This window comes from Ornithodoros turicata, unplaced genomic scaffold (assembly GCF_037126465.1).
Source record: "Ornithodoros turicata isolate Travis unplaced genomic scaffold, ASM3712646v1 Chromosome67, whole genome shotgun sequence".
Lineage (NCBI taxonomy): Eukaryota > Metazoa > Arthropoda > Arachnida > Ixodida > Argasidae > Ornithodoros > Ornithodoros turicata.
Genome location: NW_026999388.1, coordinates 726,080 through 744,688, shown reverse-complemented (window position 1 = coordinate 744,688; position 18,609 = coordinate 726,080). Strand labels below are relative to the sequence as shown.

The window sequence follows — 18,609 nt, the reverse complement described above, 5'->3', positions numbered from 1 at the left end:
GCCTTTGTGTGTAGTGTTGTTTCCAAGATGGAGCTCGCTTTTTTTGCCCACCTGTTAATGCTGAGGGTTCCTGTTGTGTTTCAGGCTCAGAACCGTTACTTTCGATCAGGTTAGGTACATTTCATGTAGACATGGCAAACACGAACCAGTGTTTCTGTAAGAGGCTCTGTGTGTAGTGTTGTTTCCAAAATGGAGCTCACTTTTTTTGTGCATCTGTTAATGCTGAGGGTTCTGTTGTGTTTCAGGCTCAGAACCGTTACTTTCGATCAGGTTAGGTACATTTCATGTAGACATGGCAAACACGAACCAGTGTTTCTGTTGGAGGCTCTGTGTGTAGTGTTGTTTCCAAAATGGAGCTCACTTTTTTGTGCATCTGTTAATGCTGAGGGTTGTGTTGTGTTCCAGGCTCAGAACCGTTACTTTCGATCAGGCTAGATACATTTCATGTAGACATGGCAAACAGGAACCAGTGTTTCTGTTGGAGCCTTTGTGTGTAGTGTTGTTTCCAAGATGGAGCTCGCTTTTTTTGCCCATCTCTTAATGCTGAGGGTTGTGTTGTGTTCCAGGCTCAGAACAGTTACTTTCGATCAGGCTAGGTACATTTCATGTAGACATGGCAAACAGGAACCAGTGTTTCTGTAAGAGGCTCTGTGTGTAGTGTTGTTTCCAAGATGGAGCTTACTTTTTTTGCCCATCTCTTAATGCTGAGGGTTGTGTTGTGTTCCATGCTCAGAACAGTTAGTTTCGATCAGGTTAGGTACATTTCATGTAGACATGGCAAACTGGAACCAGTGTTTCTGTTGGAGGCTCTGTTTGTAGTGTTGTTTCCAAGATAGAGCTCGCTTTTTTGCCCACCTGTTAATGCTGAGGGTTGTGTCGTGTTCCATGCTCAGGACAGTTACTTTCGATCAGGTTAGGTAAATTTCATGTAAACATGGCAAACAGGAACCAGTGTTTCTCTTGGACGCTCTGTGTGTGGACTGTAGTGTTGTTTCCAAGATGGAGCTCGCTTTTCTGCCCACCTGTTAATGCTGAGGGTTGTGTCGTGTTCCAGGCTCAGGACAGTTACTTTCGATCAGGTTCGGCAAATTTCATGTAAACATGGCAAACAGGAACCAGTGTTTCTCTTGGAGGCTCTGTGTGAAGTGTTTTTTTCCAAGATAGAGCTCGCTTTTTTGCCCACCTGTTAATGCTGAGGGTTGTGTCGTGTTCCAGGCTCAGGACAGTTACTTTCGATCCGGCTAGGTGCATTTCATGTGGACATGGCAAACAGGAACCAGTGTTTCTGTTGGAGGCTCTGTGTGTAGTGTTGTTTCCAAGATGAAGCTCACTTTTTTTGTTCATCTGTTAATGCTGACGGTTGTGTTGTGTTCCATGCTCAGAACCGTTACTTTCGATCAGGCTAGGTACATTTCATGTAAACATGGCAAACAGGAAACAGTGTTTCTGTTGGAGCCTTTGTGTGTAGTGTTAGATGGAGCTCACTTTTTTTGTTCATCTGTTAATGCTGACGGTTGTGTTGTGTTCCAGGCTCAGAACCATTACTTTCGATCAGGTTAGGTAAATTTCATGTAAACATGGCAAACAGGAACCAGTGTTTCTCTTGGAGGCTCTGTATGTAGTGTTTTTTCCAAGATAGAGCTCGCTTTTTTGCTCACCTGTTAATGCTCAGGGTTGTGTCGTGTTCCAGGCTCAGGACAGTTACTTTCGATCAGGTTAGGTAAATTTCATGTAAACATGGCAAACAGGAACCAGTGTTTCTCTTGGAGGCTCTGTATGTAGTGTTTTTCCCAAGATGGAACTCGCTTTTTTTGCCCATCTGTTAATCCTGAGGGTTGTGTCGTGTTCCAGGCTCAGGACAGTTACTTTCGATCAGGTTAGGTAAATTTCATGTAAACATGGCAAACAAGAACCAGTGTTTCTCTTGGAGGCTCTGTGTGTAGTGTGTCTAGTGTTTTTTCCAAGGTGGAGCTCGCTTTTTTGCCCACCTGTTAATGCTGAGGGTTGTGTCGTGTTCCAGGCTCAGGACAGTTACTTTCGATTAGGTTAGGCAAATTTCATGTAAACATGGCAAACAGGAACCAGTGTTTCTCTTGGAGGCTCTGTGTGAAGTGTTTTTTCCAAGATACAGCTCGCTTTTTTGCCCACCTGTTAATGCTGAGGGTTGTGTCGTGTTCCAGGCTCAGGACAGTTACTTTCGATCAGGTTAGGTAAATTTCATATAAACATGGCAAACAAGAACCAGTGTTTCTCTTGGAGGCTCTGTGTGTAGTGTGTGTAGTGTTCTTTCCAAGGTGGAGCTCGCTTTTTTTGCTCATCTGTTAATGCTGAGGGTTCTGTCGTGTTCCAGGCTCAGGACAGTTACTTTCGATCAGGTTAGGTAAATTTCATGTAAACATGGCAAACAAGAACCAGTGTTTCTCTTGGAGGCTCTGTGTGTAGTGTGTGTAGTGTTTTTTCCAAGGTGGAGCTCGCTTTTTTGCTCATCTGTTAATGCTGAGGGTTCTGTCGTGTTCCAGGCTCAGGACAGTTACTTTCGATCAGGTTAGGTAAATTTCATGTAAACATGGCAAACAAGAACCAGTGTTTCTCTTGGAGGCTCTGTGTGTAGTGTGTGTAGTGTTGTTTCCAAGATGGAGCTCGCTTTTTTTGCCCACCTGTTAATGCTGAGGGTTCTGTTGTGTATCAGGCTCAGAACCGTTACTTTCGATCAGGTTAGGTACATTTCATGTAGACATGGCAAACACGAACCAGTGTTTCTGTTGGAGCCGTTGTGTGTAGTGTTGTTTCCAAGACGGAGCTCGCTTTTTTGCCCACCTGTTAATGCTGAGGGTTGTGTCGTGTTCCAGGCTCAGGACAGTTACTTTCGATCAGGTTAGGTAAATTTCATGTACACATGGCAAACAGGAACCAGTGTTTCTGTTGGAGCCTTTGTGTGTAGTGTTGTTTCCAAGACGGAGCTCGCTTTTTTGCCCACCTGTTAATGCTGAGGGTTGTGTCGTGTTCCAGGCTCAGGACAGTTACTTTCGATCAGGTTAGGTAAATTTCATGTACACATGGCAAACAGGAACCAGTGTTTCTGTAAGAGGCTCTGTGTGTAGTGTTGTTTCCAAGATGGAGCTCGCTTTTTTTGCCCATCTGTTAATGCTGAGGGTTGTGTTGTGTTCCAGGCTCAGAACAGTTACTTTCGATCAGGCTAGGTGCATTTCATGTGGACATGGCAAACAGGAACCAGTGTTTCTCTTGGAGGCTCTGTGGGTAGTGTTGTTTCCAAGATGGAGCTCGCTTTTTCTGCCCATCTGTTAATGCTGAGGGTTGTGTTGTGTTCCAGGCTCAGAACAGTTACTTTCGATCAGGCTAGGTACATTTCATGTAGACATGGCAAACTGGAACCAGTGTTTCTGTTGGAGGCTCTGTTTGTAGTGTTGTTTCCAAGATGGAGCTCACTTTTTTTGTTCATCTGTTAATGCTGACGGTTGTGTTGTGTTCCATGCTCAGAACAGTTAGTTTCGATCAGGTTAGGTACATTTCATTTAGACATGGCAAACTGGAACCAGTGTTTCTGTTGGAGGCTCTGTTTGTAGTGTTGTTTCCAAGATAGAGCTCGCTTTTCTGCCCACCTGTTAATGCTGAGGGTTGTGTCGTGTTCCAGGCTCAGGACAGTTACTTTCGATGAGGTTCGGCAAATTTCATGTAAACATGGCAAACAGGAACCAGTGTTTCTCTTGGAGGCTCTGTGTGAAGTGTTTTTTTCCAAGATAGAGCTCGCTTTTTTACCCACCTGTTAATGCTGAGGGTTGTGTCGTGTTCCAGGCTCAGAACAGTTACTTTCTATCAGGCTAGGTACATTTCATGTAGACATGGCAAACAGGAACCAGTGTTTCTGTAAGAGGCTCTGTGTGTAGTGTTGTTTCCAAGATGGAGCTCGCTTTTTTTGCCCATCTGTTAATGCTGAGGGTTGTGTTGTGTTCCAGGCTCAGAACAGTTACTTTCGATCAGGCTAGGTACATTTCATGTAGACATGGCAAACAGGAACCAGTGTTTCTGTAAGAGGCTCTGTGTGTAGTGTTTTTTCCAAGATGGAGCTCGCTTTTTTTGCCCATCTGTTATTCCTGAGGGTTGTGTTGTGTTCCAGGCTCAGAACAGTTACTTTCTATCAGGCTAGGTACATTTCATGTAGACATGGCAAACAGGAACCAGTGTTTCTGTAAGAGGCTCTGTGTGTAGTGTTGTTTCCAAGATGGAGCTCGCTTTTTTGCCCACCTGTTAATGCTGAGGGTTGTGTCGTGTTCCAGGCTCAGGACAGTTACTTTCGATCAGGCTAGGTGCATTTCATGTGGACATGGCAAACAGGAACCAGTGTTTCTCTTGGAGGCTCTGTGTGTAGTGTTTTTTCCAAGATGGAGCTCGCTTTTTTTGCCCATCTGTTATTCCTGAGGGTTGTGTTGTGTTCCAGGCTCAGAACAGTTACTTTCTATCAGGCTAGGTACATTTCATGTAGACATGGCAAACAGGAACCAGTGTTTCTGTAAGAGGCTCTGTGTGTAGTGTTGTTTCCAAGATGGAGCTCGCTTTTTTTGCCCATCTGTTATTCCTGAGGGTTGTGTTGTGTTCCAGGCTCAGAACAGTTACTTTTTATCAGGCTAGGTACATTTCATGTAGACATGGCAAACAGGAACCAGTGTTTCTGTAAGAGGCTCTGTGTGTAGTGTTGTTTCCAAGATGGAGCTCGCTTTTTTTGCCCATCTGTTAATGCTGAGGGTTGTGTTGTGTTCCAGGCTCAGAACAGTTACTTTCGATCAGGCTAGGTACATTTCATGTAGACATGGCAAACAGGAACCAGTGTTTCTGTAAGAGGCTCTGTGTGTAGTGTTGTTTTCAAGATGGAGCTCGCTTTTTTTGCCCATCTCTTAATATTGAGGGTTGTGTTGTGTTCCAGGCTCAGAACAGTTACTTTCGATCAGGCTAGGTACATTTCATGTAGACATGGCAAACAGGAACCAGTGTTTCTGTAAGAGGCTCTGTGTGTAGTGTTGTTTCCAAGATGGAGCTCGCATTTTTTGCCCATCTCTTAATACTGAGGGTTGTGTTGTGTTCCAGGCTCAGAACAGTTACTTTCTATCAGGCTAGGTACATTTCATGTAGACATGGCAAACAGGAACCAGTGTTTCTGTAAGAGGCTCTGTGTGTAGTGTTGTTTCCAAGATGGAGCTCGCTTTTTTTGCCCATCTGTTAATGCTGAGGGTTGTGTTGTGTTCCAGGCTCAGAACAGTTACTTTCGATCAGGCTAGGTACATTTCATGTAGACATGGCAAACAGGAACCAGTGTTTCTGTAAGAGGCTCTGTGTGTAGTGTTGTTTCCAAGATGGAGCTCGCTTTTTTTGCCCATCTCTTAATACTGAGGGTTGTGTTGTGTTCCAGGCTCAGAACAGTTACTTTCTATCAGGCTAGGTACATTTCATGTAGACATGGCAAACAGGAACCAGTGTTTCTGTAAGAGGCTCTGTGTGTAGTGTTGTTTCCAAGATGGAGCTCGCTTTTTTTGCCCATCTGTTAATACTGAGGGTTGTGTTGTGTTCCAGGCTCAGAACAGTTACTTTCTATCAGGTTAGGTACATTTCATGTAGACATGGCAAACAGGAACCAGTGTTTCTGTTGGAGGCTCTGTGTGTAGTGTTGTTTCCAAGATGGAGCTCACTTTTTCTGTTCATCTGTTAATGCTGACGGTTGTGTTGTGTTCCATGCTCAGAACAGTTAGTTTCGATCAGGTTAGGTACATTTCATGTAGACATGGCAAACAGGAACCAGTGTTTCTGTTGGAGGCTCTGTTTGTAGTGTTGTTTCCAAGATAGAGCTCGCTTTTTTTGCTCATCTGTTAATACTGAGGGTTGTGTTGTGTTCCACGCTCAGAACAGTTACTTTCTATCAGGTTAGGTACATTTCATGTAGACATGGCAAACAGGAACCATTGTTTCTGTTGGAGGCTCTGTGTGTAGTGTTGTTTCCAAGATGGAGCTCACTTTTTCTGTTCATCTGTTAATGCTGACGGTTGTGTTGTGTTCCATGCTCAGAACAGTTAGTTTCGATCAGGTTAGGTACATTTCATGCAGACATGGCAAACAGGAACCAGTGTTTCTGTTGGAGGCTCTGTGTGTAGTGTTGTTTCCAAGATGGAGCTCACTTTTTCTGTTCATCTGTTAATGCTGACTGTTGTGTTGTGTTCCATGCTCAGAACAGTTAGTTTCGATCAGGTTAGGTACATTTCATGCAGACATGGCAAACAGGAACCAGTGTTTCTGTTGGAGGCTCTGTGTGTAGTGTTGTTTCCAAGATGGAGCTCACTTTTTCTGTTAATCTGTTAATGCTGACGGTTGTGTTGTGTTCCATGCTCAGAACAGTTAGTTTCGATCAGGTTAGGTACATTTCATGTAGACATGGCAAACAGGAACCAGTGTTTCTGTTGGAGGCTCTGTTTGTAGTGTTGTTTCCAAGATAGAGCTCGCTTTTTTTGCTCATCTGTTAATACTGAGGGTTGTGTTGTGTTCCACGCTCAGAACAGTTACTTTCTATCAGGTTAGGTACATTTCATGTAGACATGGCAAACAGGAACCATTGTTTCTGTTGGAGGCTCTGTGTGTAGTGTTGTTTCCAAGATGGAGCTCACTTTTTCTGTTCATCTGTTAATGCTGACGGTTGTGTTGTGTTCCATGCTCAGAACAGTTAGTTTCGATCAGGTTAGGTACATTTCATGCAGACATGGCAAACAGGAACCAGTGTTTCTGTTGGAGGCTCTGTTTGTAGTGTTGTTTCCAAGATAGAGCTCGCTTTTTTTGCTCATCTGTTAATACTGAGGGTTGTGTTGTGTTCCACGCTCAGAACAGTTACTTTCTATCAGGTTAGGTACATTTCATGTAGACATGGCAAACAGGAACCAGTGTTTCTGTTGGAGGCTCTGTGTGTAGTGTTGTTTCCAAGATGGAGCTCACTTTTTCTGTTCATCTGTTAATGCTGACGGTTGTGTTGTGTTCCATGCTCAGAACAGTTAGTTTCGATCAGGTTAGGTACATTTCATGTAGACATGGCAAACAGGAACCAGTGTTTCTGTTGGAGGCTCTGTTTGTAGTGTTGTTTCCAAGATAGAGCTCGCTTTTTTTGCTCATCTGTTAATACTGAGGGTTGTGTTGTGTTCCATGCTCAGAACAGTTAGTTTCGATCAGGTTAGGTACATTTCATGCAGACATGGCAAACAGGAACCAGTGTTTCTGTTGGAGGCTCTGTTTGTAGTGTTGTTTCCAAGATGGAGCTCACTTTTTCTGTTCATCTGTTAATGCTGACGGTTGTGTTGTGTTCCATGCTCAGAACAGTTAGTTTCGATCAGGTTAGGTACATTTCATGCAGACATGGCAAACAGGAACCAGTGTTTCTGTTGGAGGCTCTGTTTGTAGTGTTGTTTCCAAGATAGAGCTCGCTTTTTTTGCTCATCTGTTAATACTGAGGGTTGTGTTGTGTTCCACGCTCAGAACAGTTACTTTCTATCAGGTTAGGTACATTTCATGTAGACATGGCAAACAGGAACCAGTGTTTCTGTTGGAGGCTCTGTGTGTAGTGTTGTTTCCAAGATGGAGCTCACTTTTTCTGTTCATCTGTTAATGCTGACGGTTGTGTTGTGTTCCATGCTCAGAACAGTTAGTTTCGATCAGGTTAGGTACATTTCATGTAGACATGGCAAACAGGAACCAGTGTTTCTGTTGGAGGCTCTGTTTGTAGTGTTGTTTCCAAGATAGAGCTCGCTTTTTTTGCTCATCTGTTAATACTGAGGGTTGTGTTGTGTTCCACGCTCAGAACAGTTACTTTCGATCAGGTTAGGTAAATTTCATGTACACATGGCAAACAGGAACCAGTGTTTCTGAACGCAGCTTCGCAGTGGCCTTCCTACACCACTGCTGCAACCATAAAGTGTATAAATATAGGTGCAACTTATGTGCCATGTTATGTGTCATGTGCCTAGTATGTGCCATGCATGCCATGTGCCATGATTTTGCCTCTGTTACCCCTGTTTACTTGCGGCACGACGGTTGTGAAATGGTCGATGCGTGAATACTAAACTTTTTGGACAACGTACAACTTCCGTTCTCACTGTGAGACTCGTTAACCATATTACCGGAAGCAATGTCGGCTCTGGGTAGTGGGTATGAAACACCTCAATCATCGATGAAGGATGAAAGTCACTGAAAAGGTTAGCCAGCTGTAGGGATCGAACCCACATCTTCTGGATTACCGGTCCAGGGCTCTACCAATTCAGCTAAGCTAACACGCCTCTCCAGCGAATTTCGGGGTGCGTCATCTGAATGGACAGCACACCAGCCACTCACTCTCACTCACCCTCCTTTCACTCTTACATTTTTTGCTCACTCATACACACGTTCATACGACGGAAATCGACGCAAGCGGCACCTGTTGAACAATTTGAGGCTTTGTTTGTACCTGTCCCTTCTATGTTGTTCCAGCCTCAGAACATCAGTTTCTCTCTTGACCTCAATCATTATCTCGAAATAAGGTGCCGTTTGGTCGGTGCATTTGGCGGTGATACAATATCCAGTGGAGTTTCACCGTTATGAAAGGCGCAACTGTAAATCATTGATCATCTTGAAGGTCCTCATTCAAAGGAACTAGAACAAAGGAGCAAGAATATATTCGCTCATGTTGTGCACACCTCATGCAATGGTCGAACGCGCGTCACGAACGCGATTCGCTGGGTATTTAGTGCCCTCGCTGGCATCGGAAGTATAGATATCACGATAAATGAAATATCTGATCCCTAGTGAGGAGTTCTTTTAGGTGCTTGCACAGTTAGCGATGCAACAGCTCTAGTGTGGCAAAAAAAAAAAAAAAGACGCTAGCAGTGATAACAAACAAAGCACGGTGCGCAAAGCTGGCCACATGGCGGCTATCACGCAAGGTGCTTTCTCCTGAGGCCGCACCGTGGCGCCACCTGTTTGTCGCACAGTCCCTATAAGTACTGGGTGGCCCGCAATAATAGGGAGTTGTATTTGGACCTGTGATTGGCTAGATGCCGCAAAAGTGGGTGGAGCCTCAGGTATAGCAGGTCCCATTAATGACCAGACTCCCTTTTAATACACGATCGACTACAACGACTATGAGCGATGGGAGGAATTGTCACCGTGGTGTTCCGTTCGCGTAGCCGTTTTGTGCCATCCCTATCCTTCTAATATGAATTCACAAACGAGAAGTGCATAGTCATCGAGTGCTTGCATGTAATCCGTGAGGTCGGGTCACGATAGATCGCCATATTGATTACACCAGATGCTTAGGGGGTTCGTTCAGCCTCAGGCTCGGCGGCGGCGACTCTCCAACCCCCTACGCTGCACGAAAAATGCCAAGAAAGCTGGCAAATCATTGGCCAGGGTACAGACCCGTATCAAGAAACAAACTTGTTGGCCGATGATGTACCAAGCAAGGCTAGGCCAGCCTAACTATTGCCAAGCTTGGCCCAACCTTTCTTTGTGGCTTGGGTGTAACACCCCCCCCTCCCCCAAGACGCAAATCCCGGGAATATCCCTGCTACGCTCTGACTTGCTGACAGCGATACGTATCAATGGCACTCGCTTAAAGACTCTAGTGAGGATTCTTCTTTAAAGTAACGTACTCGTAACGTCTTCTGTGGCACACACACTAAAAGTAGTGTTAAAATTGATTTTCTTACCTTCACCGATGTTGTAAATGGTTTCATTTTGGCTGGTATTTATGGCGTATCTACTTTGTGCGTCGTAGCGATTCAGAACTGGAACAGAAAAAAAAAACAGAGCAAGTTTTTGGTGTTCCTCAAGATTATTTTGAGCGCACAAATGAGAACAAGGGAACCCCTCACTCTATCCACCAGTGCTGGGGCTTTGAAGCTACGATTCAGCCCACCCAGTGGGCTGTGTCCAGGAGTGTTGAGTTGTTTGCTATCTTCCGTATATTTTTAATGAGTATGTAGAGAATGACGCTATGCAATTACGATGCCACGCAGTCATGTATATAGGGTGTTTCAGTTAAAGCTGGCGTCCGCGAGGAATCCAGAATTCTAAAGGTAATGTAATGCCTTCCAAAAAGAAAACACCATAAAATCTTGGCACAATTTGAACCGTAAAACATCGAACGCATCGAAATCGAAACCAGCTTCCGGTTGCCCTTCCCTGCATCGCGCTCAGCTGACGACGTCGCCAGTCTGGTTGCAAACCCGATACCACCGAAAGCATGAACGGAGATGTTTCTGTTCGGAAGACCGCATTTTATGACTGACAGCCTGCCTTAATGACCGACTGCGGTGACGTTGGTGCGCACACTGTAGACCAGTGGCGTAGCCAGACCTCCAAGGTAGGGGGGCTCGATATGAAAACTCGCCCCACTCCCCCCCCCCCCCCGGAGGGAAGGGGGAGCACATATACTTGTGCACACTGCAAAAGTGCGGATAGAAAAAAAAAAGGAACGAAAGTAGTTGATTTGGACGTTCACAATACGATTACGTGTACAGGCTGTCATGACCATTGAGGTAGTGTCACGAGATTTGAAAAGCTCATACTTTGAAAACCATTCAAGAGTGCTGCGTAGATAGACGCCATGAACTGCAAGAGCTTTCGCGATCGTCACTCTGGTACCCCCTCCCACCCTCATATATTATGTTCTCCTCGGATTTGCACGATTTGCCTGGGTCGGTCCGTGGCAGGTAGGGGGGGCTCGAGCCCCCCCTAGCCCCCCCGTGGCTACGCCACTGCTGTAGGCCGAGTTGAGCCTGGAGCGTGCAGCAAAATCCCATTAAATTCATTTTCTTATGTTTCCGACTACTTCAAAGCGAAATTGTCCTGTTCCATGTATTTCAGGCACCCACTATTCCAATCGCACCTTCAGTTCAACTGCGATTTTGCCCGGGCACCACCTTTATAAATTCCCGGGCTAAATAATCTGCGAACCGAGGGGCTGTTTTTAAGTGTCTTTCGGATGCCACCTACAAGCTGCACAGCGTGTGAATGACTCATTATTTAAAGGCCAGAAAGGACCGCTTTCAGCCTAATGTAACTTGGATGACAAGCCAAGGCTAATGAGCACCTTCGAATTTGTTTTAAACCAAACCGGATCAACAAAGTGTGCCTCACGCTATTTGTCCTGTCTCCAAGTGCATAGGAGTAGTCAAGTAGTCATAGAATAAGCTTCTCGTCTTTCGGGAACAACTGAAATATCACACTCGACTTTGACTATTATGACTCGTCGGACTTTGAATTACGCATCTCTCGATTACCAGTCGAGCTTCAATGACCAATTCGACAACGAAAGAAAAAAAGAAAAGAAGAAACAACTTGTAGAGCGTGTTGGTTCTGAAACATATTCTGGCCGAACGCAAGGTGAGACAGCCAACAATGTGAGCAGCAAGACTCTCACACCTAGAGAGAATGAGGTCATCTTCCTCTGGGAGAAATTGGGGGTTCAACCTCAAAGCAGGGTTGTCGTATAATAAACGACAGCTGATGTTTGGCGCTGTGTTTGTAGTATCGTTCCTTGTATCGTTCGTCCAAGAAACAGTCTCGCGTTGCCGAAACGAAGTCGGCAACGTGCTATAGCACAGCCAGGAAACACATGACTAGCATGAACAATTTTTCTTTTCGCGAAAACCAACCTCCGATCGCAAAACGGCGAAATGAACATCAGGAACCCCATCAGGAGGAACAATATGCGTCACTTCCGTGATCTGGTACAGCAGCGCGGCGACACTCACCAGGGGCTCAGAACGCTACACGGCACAATTTTATATCGCGATTATGGCGGCATTTCAACGAATATACGTAAATCTCTGTCGAATTCGGCATTGTTTTTGTACACACCACACTACGAGGTAAACAGCTTTGCAGCTTATTTTGGCTTCCGTCATCCCCTTAGTAAAAACTCAAATGAGTTTCGTGAAAAAGAAAAAAAAAGAATAAACTTCTAAACCAGGATGCCGGCGGCGTTAAAATGGGTACCACCCCTTTTGGGACCCCCAGTGGACACCGTTTAAAAAACATCGCAGTGGGTCATTTGTTGCAGTAATTTATTAATTTCCAGCTGTAGGACTCGGCCCCACCATCTTCGTCTAACCTTTTCAGTGACTTTCATTTTTCATCGTTAATTTCTTAGGCAATTTGAGGCTTTGTATGTATTTGTCCCTTCTATGTTGTTCCAGCCTCAGAACATGAGTCCTCTCATATTGATTTCCATTCACATATTTTTGTCGCGGCTGGTCGCGGCGAAGCCAAAAGGACGTAATTTATTGGTGTAACGGCGTAATTAATTCGCGGATAAGAGTGTGGAAGAAAGTCCATTTAACGCTTTACCGCGACCAGCTGCGATAGAAATATGTAAACCGAAACCAACAACTGCAACAAATGACCCGCTTCGGTGGCAGCTTTTTCCCTAAAAGGTGTCCACTGAAGGTCCCAAAAGGGGCAGTACCCGTTTTAATGCCGACGGCGCCCTGCTTTTCACGAAACTGATACGAATTTTTATTTAAATAATGAACGCTCCCACCCCTTCGCATGGTGCGCAGCTTGTGGGTGGTATCGGACAGACACTTGTAAAAAAAGAAACCTCTTCGAGTGGTGTAGCGGTTCGTGAATTATTTACGATTTAACTGAAACACCTTGCATAACTGGCATGGTAGGTGACACTTTAATGGCAAAACGAACCCCTATGTCGGTGACAGAAGACTGTTCCATAAACAACGGTTCCAAAACTAAAATAAGTAGCCATTAAGTTAAGTAATCTGAGACATGGATGACTACGACAGGGCTTATGACTGAAATGGCTTCGTTCAACTGTTCCCTCCACGATACTCTCTACACGTATTAATGGAAAGACAGTGTCAATTAAAGATTTTTTGATTTATCTATCGATTATTCGGTGTGACTTATGCTGCACATCGGGCCAGCTCGCATGGAAATAATTCTACAGTTAACGGTAACGTCGACTGTCATGTTAGTACTAGAGCTATACAGTGAACCCTCGTTAATATGACCGCTGCCGTTCCACCGGAATTTGGTCGTAACGCGAATTGTCATATTAACGAGAAACGCACACGCAGCGGACCGGACACACCGCTACGCGTAACAAAAGCCAACGGAATTATGATTTATTTACCGAAAAATCTGTTAACAATGACCACTTCAAACTATTTTCAGTCATTAATTTTTCTACATGGACAATAGCACCAACAATTGCGGACGTAACGACCTTTATCTGCTCAAAAATCACGAGGCAACCTGTTGGGGGAATACGTCTATTAAGAAAAAAGAAAGGAAAGGTTCCTTCGAGTAATGCCGCTCTTCATTCCGAATGCCAAATCCCTCTCCCGCTTCGTTTCGGGCATCCTTACGTGAAAACAACATCACAATGTGACCTGGTCCCCACCTTTTAAGCACTTCAGTGGTTCGAAAAGCGATATGAGTTGAATCCCGAGGTCAGCGATTTCAAAGGGACGTCTCAAACCTTGACGCCATACTTTAACACGTGTCACCCTCTGAGCGAGGTACCAGATAGCCTCACCAGGGGGCTACTCTGAGGGTTATGTGACGCGGTCATAAAAGCGGGAAGATAATGCCTGTGTTTGACCCCACTTGCGGCAAAAATTTTAGTCATTGTCCGATAAACGGATTGTCATATTAACGAGAGGATTTCCATGCCGATGGAACGGTTCCCGAGAAAAACGGTCAGAAAGCGAGTATGTCAGATTAACGGGGGTTCGCTGTAGTGCCCACCGCGACTGCTACACTGGGAAGGATGAACACATTCATAGATGAAAGACAACATACCACCGACGCCCGTTCGTTGTCTCTCGATGATGAGTTGGGCAATGCCCGACATATATTCCAAGCCAGGTGGACACATGACGGAGAACGACCGTAGCTCAAGTTGCTGTAGAAATGCCTTCGGGGGTTGTGCAGTATGACCTGCCTGATATTGAATCAACTCTGGTGATCGAGTCGGACCTTGTACCATTGGTCCACCTGTTGCTTTTATTCCAAACTGCTGGCCAGGAGATGGTGCATCTTGTCCCACTGCTGCTATACCTGGCATTTGCGTGTATGCCATTGCAGCGACTTATTGAGCCTGTTGCAGAGCTGGTGGCTGCAGAAGTGGCGTCGCCTCTCCGTGGCACTGCTTACGAATAATATTAACCCACAGTGAAAGTCATGCCTTAGGATTAACGTGTAATAACATGGCGATGTTATTCGGTGTCATTTGGTTCGCAATAACGAATAATGTCTAACTCAAACAAGGTCCAGAGAGATCGATCCAAAGTAGCCCCATTCTTAAGTTCATGGAGGGGATCTAAACCCCTTGTGCATTACGTTAGAAAGAGACTGAATCCTCTTCGAGACGCGTTCTCTTTCGTATTTCATCTTAACCTCGGTCTATCATACGCTCACGTCCATGATGAATAATCACTGAAAAGTCCGACGTCAATTCGCAACTCCAAAGAAAGTTCGCATTATGCACGGAGCATGAAAGAGATAGGAGGTGAAAGTCCCCATTGCAAGTAATTGAAGCGGCGGCGCGAGCAGATGGAGTTGAAGATAGGCGAACGAGCCGAGGCGAGCTTGAGGCAGCGTTCCAGGACTCACCCGAGTCGACCCGAGAGTAGAGAGTAGCTACTCTCCGCGTTCCAGAACCAACTCGATGACGCCACGACCCCATTTCCAAAAGCGGGTAGCCTATTCGAAAGCAGCTAGTCGAGATCCACTAGCTCTACTGTCAGACGGAAGTAGTGAGGTCAGAGCTGTTGTCTGCATTGAAATCTACGGTCGTCTGCTTTTGCTGCTCGTCCGGCTGCGTCATAGAGGACGCTGTAAAGTTCCAGTGCTGATTTTGCGACCTAATGTTTTCTTCAGAGCAACATGCACGAAACCATAAATACAACACACAAGAGGTCATTGCATGTGAAGGTCGAAACCTATTTCTATGCGTTGTAGAGCTAGCTGCGGACGAGAACGACACAACCCTTTCTCGGAACGTGCAGTAAATACCCCTAATTCATGGCATGGAACCCACGCAGATGACCCCATACCGAAGTCAACAACGTCACACTCATGCGAAGCCGCGGCCACCGGTTCTGATGTCACTGTCGTCTGCTGTCACCATGTTGGGAATCGTACTTGTTTCACAACCTATCCGAGGGTTACCCTACTCCCATGGTCACGTGGTACAACTCTGTTACGTGACTTTACTCTGGAGTTGGTTTTGGAACGCAGCCTCAGGTTCAACCCCTCCACTGGCACTCACTACCTTTTTCATGTATTTCTTGACAGATTGAGTCAAGTGAAAAACAAAAAGAAAGGCAGTTCCCGACGCCTCGCGACAGATGGCGCAGCGCTGGTACGCCCATTAAAGGAGCAATAAAGTGGTATCTAACATGGCCAAAAACTGCTGTCGTCTTGTAAAGCAGTATGTGAAAAGCATTCCCACAAAATATTTCTGTCCAAAGTTGTTTCACCACGGTGCAATTAATTTGGAAAATCGCTGCCGCGGTGACAGGCCGGAGCGCTCCAACTGCAGACCACACCCACTCTACTGTGACGTTGGTGGTAGAGAGCCCCTCATTCGTTCGTAGGAAAAACCGTCTGCTACGAACATTGCGAGCTGTTTCTTGTTGACTTCTATTCTTTATATGATTTATATCCCGTTTTCTAAAAAAAAACAAAGCATATATGCAGCCAGAGAAAATAAATTACGATCACAAGAGTAATATATCCGTGGCTTCTGTGCAGTCTCAGAATTCAGAGTAGCAGAAAGCAAGCGATGGCGGCGGTATTGTGGCGCCACCTGTTAGCCACTGAACCAACTGCGCGGTGAAAACGGTCGGACAGGCTGCACACTGTCGCGAAGCACGGGGTTTTGCTGTACAAGCGCAGCTAATTTCGAGCTGCACCACTCGTTCTTCCCGTGGTGTCTGCGGTCCCAAAAAATCGTGGTTGTGTCATGGACAGCCTTCAAACCCTCCGTTTCGGACATTACGTAGCCGGAGCGGTAGCGGACGCTACGGCCTGCGCGATGTTGCTCACCTCGATCATGTGATCCCAGGTCAAATGAGGAGCGTCCTCACCACTTGCGTCACATAGTGACGCGCGTGGTGGCGCTCATCACGTGCCTATCGTGAAGGCGAAGGAGGGTGTTTCATGCACGGGAGGTTCGGGAAGCTATTGCAGGCGTCCCAATTTCGCTACGGTTGCACTAATTGTGGGAAAACTGTTTTCGGCCGCCTAACATTCCATACTGACCAAAAACAGAAACAAAGTTGTGGGCCTCTAGTCTGCTCCTTTAAGGTGCCTGCATGCGCGTTCTCCTCCTCAGTCGTCGTTGCCATGGTGGAGACAACGGCATTTTCGCATAGTGGGGTAACTTCAATACTCCTGGAGAGCATCCCAATGAAGACTACTGAGCGATGCTTGCATATTTTCTGTGGTGGGTAACCCTCTTGGACTACCCGAATACCAGAGCAAGAGGGTTAGCACACCCCTCCCTCAGTAGTATAGGGACGGTGTTAAACTACGACAATGTTACGACATGGACCCCTGGGCCCTGCCCCTGAGCCCTGCGCGTATTTTCCCTGCGCGGCGCCTGTGCGGAGGGTTGTCCGCGCGCTTATCGGCGAGGGGAGGGCTCCGTGCGCGTTTGCCCTCTCACATTTTTCAGCCTGGGCCAACTTCTTTCGTCATTTTTCAATCTGCGCTGACTTTTTTGGCGACTTTTTTCCAGTGCGCGACAGGCGGCGCACGGGTGGAGGGCTGCTGCGGTGGGCGGAGCGTGACCGGAGGGTTGCGTGAGCGCTTACTCGCTCACATTTTTCAGCCTAGGCCGACTTCTTTCGTCATTTTTCAATCTGTGTCGATTTCAATCGTAATTTTTCCCCGTTACAACGGGTGTGCAGTAGGCTGTTTACATGCAAAGGATAGCCATACACAAAAGTACAAGTGAAAATATATTTATTAAAGTAATTAGTGTCGAGAATTATGTTATGACTCTGTGTGAAGGAGAAAAACTTAGCCAAAAAATCTGATGCAATAGCATTGAATGGGTATTTGATTAGTGATAATCACGCAAGTTTTCATTTAAGCAGAATGGGTAGCACATTTTAATCAAAGAAGATATTTTTAATCAATACGACTACAATCAAAATTAACAGTTTTATTATAAAAAGTCTAACACTATTATACGTGACCACCATAGTGGAGCTTTAATTACAAGTGCCGATAGATGTATGTGAACAGCAGAGAACCTGGAAGACCATGGGACACGAACACAAGAGGAAATAAAATCTATAACACTACATTGGTTAATCAAAACAACAGAGGAGGAGAATAATCTATCATTTTAACTATCATAAAATCATCCTCGTGACTTCCCCATACAATTTTCATTCTAAGATACACTACAAACCTTACTTTGTTTTATGAATTTAACACAGAAAATATATTAAAAAATGAACTTCAACACATAGCATGCTCCTAGCCAACAATCAGCTCTAATAATATCTGCCCTGATTTGTTGAACACGGGAGGCGTACACCTGACAGTTATGAACATTTTCGAGCGCACTAGGGAAGATTATTCCAACATTACACAATTAATCAATTTCTTAAACAGCATAGACATACGGAAATAATGAGAAACACGATCAACAGCTAATAGAGAACCAAAACCCATCACGTAAACAAGAGGTACACAAAGGATTAATAATTGAAAAACAATCTATCAAAACGATAAACATGCACGGACGAATAGCAGAGAAACACTTTGAACGGCACAAGACGAATAATTTAATACAGCACAGAGCTAACGCTGAATAGCAGAGAAACACTCCAAACGGTGCATCTGCCAACGTGTAAACAACAGACAGGAAAATATTATTGAAACAAGATCAACAGCTAATAGAGGGCCAAAATCCAACACGTAAACAAGAGGTACACAAGGATAAATAGTTGAAGAACAATCAATCAAAACGAAAAACATGCACGGATGAATAGCAGAGAAACGATTTGAACGATGCATCTGCCAACATGTAAACAACACACAGGAAAATAATAGTGAAACAAACTATCAAACATTACAATTTGAAATTGAAATAATATATCTTTTGAACTATCATAAAATCAACCTTGCGAGCTAACAATATAGAATTTTCATCCTACTCAGGCACTATAAACATTACCTTGACAGAGCTATCCAAACACGCAGCACAGCTATGCTTTACACAGTACAACCAGACTCGAGACCCGGTGGGGTCACTCTCTCCCTCTATGCAGCCCGGTGTGGTCACTCTCTCCATCTATACAGCCCAAAGCGAGGAAACCGAACGTCCTTTGTCAATCTGCGGGGTGGGAAAATCCTCTCTCTTTTTCACATTCTTTCCTCCAAAAGGAAATATTCTTAGGACTGGTGTACAGAGACGAATTTTTTTATTGATCCCAAATAGACATTGGAATTATTCGACTCTCAAGAACACAATAAGAATTCTATCAAAAAACAATAGCACGCAAAAAAAAATCTAAGAATAGACTTTTATGTCAGTGCAAACTGGTT

At 45.1% G+C, this 18,609-nt stretch overlaps 1 long non-coding RNA gene across 1 annotated transcript in view; it reads right to left on the bottom strand.

Moving 5' to 3' along the window:
- Positions 1-9,728: 9,728 nt before the first annotated feature.
- LOC135374497 (uncharacterized) overlaps positions 9,729-18,609 on the bottom strand; it is a 78,796-nt gene continuing 69,915 nt past the window's right edge. The window contains exons 2-3 of the long non-coding RNA XR_010416924.1: positions 13,843-14,188; positions 9,729-9,803 (exon numbers count right to left, since the gene is read on the bottom strand). This is a non-coding gene — a long non-coding RNA (uncharacterized LOC135374497). The remainder of the gene's footprint in view (positions 9,804-13,842; positions 14,189-18,609) is intronic.